Source organism: Neovison vison, chromosome 9, assembly GCF_020171115.1.
Source record: "Neovison vison isolate M4711 chromosome 9, ASM_NN_V1, whole genome shotgun sequence".
Classification (NCBI taxonomy): domain Eukaryota; kingdom Metazoa; phylum Chordata; class Mammalia; order Carnivora; family Mustelidae; genus Neogale; species Neogale vison.
The window spans coordinates 28,975,354-28,981,799 of NC_058099.1; the positions used below are offsets into that span (position 1 = coordinate 28,975,354).

Below are 6,446 nucleotides of genomic sequence, written 5' to 3' on the forward strand. Positions count from 1 at the left end.
TTATACCTCATGAACTCTGGATCAGGAATCCAACTATAGTTGACCCATGAACAATGTGAAGATTGGGAGTGCCAACCCCCATGCAGTCAAAATTATGTGTATAACTTTTGACTCTCCCAAAATTTAACTAGTAATAGCCCATTACTGGTCAGAATTCTTACTGATAACGTAAGCAGTCAACTGACAAGTAGTTGGCATGTTTAGTGTATTATATACTATATATTTTTACCATTGAGTAAACTAGAGAAAAGGAAATGCTATTAAGAAAATTTTAAGAGGGGTGCCTGAATGGTTCAGTTGATTAAACATCTGTCTTCAGCTCAGGTCATGATCCCAGAGTCCCAGGATGGAGCAAGCACTGGGCTCCTTGCTCAGCAGGAAATCTGATTCTCCCTCTGCCCCTCCTCCCACTTGTGCTAGAAGAAAAAAAAAGTCCGAAGAAAGAGAAAATACATTTACAGGATGGTGCTATATTTTTCAACAAAACCCGCATATAAGTGACCCCAACTTCAAACCTGTGTTGTTTGGGGGGGTCAATTGTATTTGAGGATGGTGTTTATGGGAGAATATGTAATGTATTGGCAATACATTTTAGGCTAGAGACTTTTTATTTTTCTTTTAGGCAGGAGTTCCTTAGTTGTTAGTAAGTCTTCTAGAGTAGGCTATAAAAAATAATAGATTTTCATGTCATTTTACTTAGGTTGAATTTAATTATGCAGACAATGAAGAACTGTTTTAAATAAGGTGGAGATGTGGCTTAGTTTTGGAAAAGATATTCTAGCATCTGTGGTAAGTCAATTGAATGTATGTGTACGTAGAGACAAAAAAATAATTGAGAGACAATTGCTTTTTTTCACCTGAGATTAGTAAGGTCTCAATTGGTATAAAACACAAGGAAGACATGAACAATATTTAAAGAGGCAGAATCAGTGATACCTATTTAACAATTGAATGAATGTCAATGAGAAAAAAGTCACCTGTTTCTGAGATTGTCTGTTTCTGAGATTGACATCTGGAAGAATGGCAAATTCACAGAATATATGGGAGAAGCTAACCCACAGCATTTTTCTTCGTGCCCAAACATGTTCTATAATGGAAGCTTCCACCATAGAACAAATGAACATGAGCAATAACAAAACTTCACTTAAAGTGAATATTGATGAACAATAAAATCAGCATAATTTGTTTGTAAAATAAAACACACACACAGAGATCATGTTATTGTTCTCACAGCAGCCAAAATCAGCTCCCATATGTGCACCTACTGTAAATAAAGTAATCGTTGCTAGAAAAATTTAAACGATAACATGGTAGTGAGAGAACATGGAGGGTGGGAAATCACTTGTGAAGAGCCCCTTGTTCATTGAAATGGGATGGGAGTCTTGAAAATTATGCATATACCACCTGAAAATGAAACAGCAAACAATATTGCATTCACCAGAATGCAGATCTATCATTCCTCTTGGAGACAGAGATTTTTACCCTGCATTCTAAGTAAGTTTTCCATTCTCCAAAAAATTAAACAGTAGAATCTAAGCCTGCATCCAGAATAATATTAAGTTAGACAAGTATTTATTTTTTTACATAAGTTTGTGTTTATTACAGAACTAGGTAAGGTGAATTTGGCTGTGCACCTCTTGTTTTTGGAAATGGTTTCATACACAAGGTATTTTTCTTGCCAGTTTGCATGTGTTTTGCCTTTCTATGCCAGCAACTTGTTTGCCAAGAAGTATAAAGCTAACTTGTATTTTTACTAGAAAACATAGAAACATAGTGGGGCTTCCTTAATAGCTGGAAAGGATCCCAGTTAATCATATACATACATATGTAATAGTTGGTGGTTCATATCCTTGTAAGTGAAGTTGTAATTATACACATCAAATAGAAAACTTTTGTCCAATGAGCTTCCTTGACTGAATTTCTAAAGCTTCATAATCATTGTAAATAAAGTCTTATAGATTGGGGATTCTAAGGGATTAGCTTATAGAATGCTTTAAAGATACTATTTTTCACTAAAAAACCCACTGAATCACAAGTCGAGACTTAAGCCAAATATTGAATTATAATTTTTTAAAGATTTTATTTATTTGTCAGAGAATCAGAGAGAGAGAGAACAGCAGACAGAGGAAGAAACAGGCTCCCCGCTGAGCAAGGAGACCAATGTGGGACTTGATCCCATGACCCTGGGATCATGACCTGAGCCAAAGCAGATGCTTAACTGACTGAGCCACCCAGGCATTCCTTGAATTACATTTTTTGATCAGAGATGGAGCTTGTGTGGTAGTCTTGTTCCATATATTGGGAATGAGAATAACAAATCCGTGAGACAGAATATCCCTTTGAGAGTAGCTTTTAACCCGTCAATCATTCAAACATTTCCACATGCCAAGGTTCAATTTAGAAAATGTGGCCCATACACATGTACAAAGCTATGACTGTATGTGTCATGCTTGCTTTTCCCAATACACACAGGCATATTTATGGGAACTGTCATTTGGATTGATAAAGTGTGTGCAGAAGGGAAGAAAAGGTCATTCTTGCATAGAATATCAGAAGATGTCAGTAGCTTGAGAACTAATGACTTAAAGGCTTAGGGAAAAATGAAGAAAACAGAGTGGTATTCTTCATGATTTATTTGATGCTTACCAAATGGCATGTGCCCAATAAATCTTCTTCATCCCTAAATATGTGTGATGGTCCCCAGACACTGTCCAAAGCTAAGGAGGTATGTACAAAGCAGAAAAAGCAAAGCATGAAGATTATGTGAAGATTATGAGGATAATAAAGAAGACTTTTAAAAGTAAAGAACTATGAAATAATGCATTCAGATTCACAGATCTCACTATCTTAGGCATTTAGAAATAAATAACCAAATATATTTCAGTCCATGAGTTTAAAAATTATTTAATTTAGGAAATATATGCTTGTCATTCTTTACCATATAAGTCATTAGGGTATTCCCTAATGTAGTGTTACCTCTGTAGGCATACAAATAGCAAAAAAAATTTTTAAATGCACATGTGTCCAAGAATATATTAATTCAACTATAGCAATTTATGCAGTGGAATGCTATATAACTAATCAGTAACAGTATATCTCTGAAAAATAATTAAAAATGCATATAATACTAGAGAAGGAAAATATTAAAAGATTGAGGAAAAAAGAATATATAAACATGGTATAAAATTTGTACAATTTTACAAAATGTGTAAAAATATTTATCTTGTGTTTTCATGCATTATATAAAATATTAAGGATTTTAAAGTTATTTCTGAATAAAGAGATTACATTTTAAGTATTCTATCCCTTTCCACGTTGTAGATTTTCTATTATCTAGTTTTTAAATTATTTATTATTACTATAAAACCACAAAATTCAATGTTTTTTAACATGGAATTATTATATAACATGTAGACATAAATTTGGAAGATGTATAATCTTTATAAAAGAGAGGAAAGACTATCAGTGTAGTTTATTAACTAAAACTAAGAGTTAGATTTTATACCTTTGAGAAGTGTTCAGAGTATCACAGTTTCCCTGCTGTGTTGATCTGAACAGTTTTCCTTTCAGTCAGTGTCTCCACAGGGATTCACCTCTTGATGAAGAATTTTCTCCAGGTGGAGCATTCCACTTTCCTGCTTCTAGATGCTATACATGCTCTTATCAAGTCTTTGGTACAAGATCAGTCTGAGCTGGGAGGCACATATAGTGTACTTAGCTTTTATATTTGCCCAGGAAAAACAAAATTACATTTGAATCTCAAGAAAATGCTATTTTTGAAGTGTTGTTGCCCTGGACCTGGCATTAGGAGATACTACTGCTTTGGATTTTATAAACTACCATAGCAATTGAAGAAGGCATATTTCAATTAATGTATTTGAGAAATGAAGTGACCATTTATTTGGTTTATTTTTGGACAGTTTTTTTTTTATACTTTCTTGAGGGTTTTTTTTTAATAATTAAAGGAAGATAAAAGTGTGGAGTAAATGAGACTTGATTATTTCTTTACTCTGCTACACACACAATGTAATCACATAATGAAAGTTAAATTTGAAAGAGAATTGCTCTTTCTTTTTTTATTCACAAAACCTCTTCATATCTTGACAAAAAATTTTAAAATAACAAGTTGTTTTCCAAAATAGAAATATACACATACACCTTTTTCTAGATTCTCAGGTGATTTGGAATCTTATGAATCAGGAGAACTCATTCTTTTTTTTAATTTATGTTAGTGAACAAAGGAAAGGAATGAAAGCAACAATCCAGGCAGTGATGTTACTAAAACAGCCCATGTGAAGTGGTGGCAAAGAAAATGCCTTCTTTGTTCATTTTCCCTAATCAGAATTGCACATTGGACAACAAAAACAGTTAAGGCCCTTGGGAAGTTCTAGATATCATGTTCTGATGTAATAAGGATTCATTTCTAACAACACACATGTTTAGGCTGTTATTGAATAGCTATTAGCACTGGATACTGTATTAAGTGCTTTGCATAAAAAATTTTATTTAACTTTCCAAATGACCGTGAATATTGCATTATCATCTCCATTTTCTAGAGGAGAAAAGTGAGGCCTGAAAATACATTATCAGAAAATGCACAGCAATTTATTGTAAAACTAAAAATCAACCTAGGTTTCTGTGAATCCAAAGTCCATGTTCTTAACCAACAACTTATATTATTAAAAACCAAAACCAAATGATTATGATCCAGTAGCCACTATTTCATAATAATTAATAAAAACAAATTTGTATTATTTATTGTAATTTTATCTAATTGTTATTAGCATTCTATTTTCACCAATGGAATTGTACTCTGTTAATGAGGATTACTTAAAAATCCTCAAGGAAAGTCATACAAAAGTTCTTCGATTATCTAGGAATTACTGGTTTGGGTGAAATGTCTAAATAAGATGGGGACTACTCTTTCACTGTAAATAATAAAAAAAAAATGTTGCTGAATGAGACTTAGCACTGAAAAATATCAAAGATTAAGAAAATATTTGTTTAAACTCATATTTAACTACACTTAGTTATAAATTAAAATTAGCAGCTAGGCAGCGAACGTTGTCTTCTGTGCCGGGCCCTCCAAGTGGGTTCTCTCCAGGCACAATGGCAACTCTTAAGGAAAAACTGATTGCAACAGTTGCAGAAGAAGAGGCAGCCGTCCCAAACAATAAGATCACTGTAGTGGGTGTTGGACAAGTTGGTATGGCCTGTGCCATCAGCATTCTGGGAAAGTCCCTGGCTGATGAACTTGCCCTTGTGGATGTTTTGGAAGATAAACTCAAAGGAGAAATGATGGATCTGCAGCATGGGAGCTTATTTCTTCAGACACCTAAAATTGTGGCAGATAAAGATTACTCTGTGACTGCCAGTTCTAAGATTGTGGTGGTGACTGCGGGAGTCCGCCAGCAGGAGGGAGAGAGCCGGCTCAATCTGGTGCATAGGAATGTTAATGTCTTCAAATTCATTGTTCCGCAGATAGTCAAGTACAGTCCTGATTGTATCATAATTGTGGTTTCCAACCCAGTGGATATTCTCACATATGTTACCTGAAAACTAAGTGGACTACCCAAGCATCATGTGATCGGAAGTGGGTGTAATCTGGATTTTGCAAGATTTCGCTATTTTATGGCTGAAAAACTTGGCATTCATCCCAGCAGCTGCCATGGATGGATTTTGGGAGAACGTGATAATTCAAGTGTGGCTGTGTAGAGTGGAGTGAATGTGGCAGGTGTTTCTCTTCAGGAACTCAATCCAGATATGGGAACAGACAACAATAGTGAAAATTGGAAGGAAGTGCATAAAATGGTGGTGGAAAATGCCTATGAAGTTATCAAGCTAAAAGGATATACCAACTGGGCTATTGGATTAAGTGTAGCTGATCTCATTGAGTCCATGTTGAAAAATCTATCCAGGATTCATCCAGTGTCAACAATGGTGAAGGGGATGTATGGCATTGAGAACAAAGTCTTCCTGAGCCTTCCTTGTATCCTGAACGCTCGGGGCTTAACCAGTGTGATCAACCAGAAGCTGAAAGATGATGAGGTTGCCCAGCTCAAGAAAGGTACAGATACCTTGTGGGACATCCAGAAAGACCTAAAAGATCTGTGACTCCTGGCTTCTAGGCTGTAGAAATTTAAAACTACAATGTAATTAACTGTGAGCCTTTAGTTTTTCATCCATATACATGGATCGCAGTTTGATTTTATCTTCCTAAATATGTGAATCTGGGCTTACAGAATTAAAGCCCATACTTGGTTTAATGCTTGCAATATGAGCCCTTGAACAAATAAAATTAACTATTGTAGTGTGCTTCTAAAAATAAATTTAAAAAAGTAAATTAAATTAGCAGCTAATTCTTCAACAAAATAAATAAGCAATTGAATACTTTTTATACTGTCCTACTTTCTGACACTACTTCTGACAAATATAGCACAATGGAG

General features: G+C 34.6%; 1 pseudogene; it reads left to right on the top strand.

Moving 5' to 3' along the window:
* Positions 1-5,109: 5,109 nt before the first annotated feature.
* On the top strand, positions 5,110-6,151 carry LOC122916886 (annotated as a pseudogene).
* Positions 6,152-6,446: the final 295 nt, after the last annotated feature.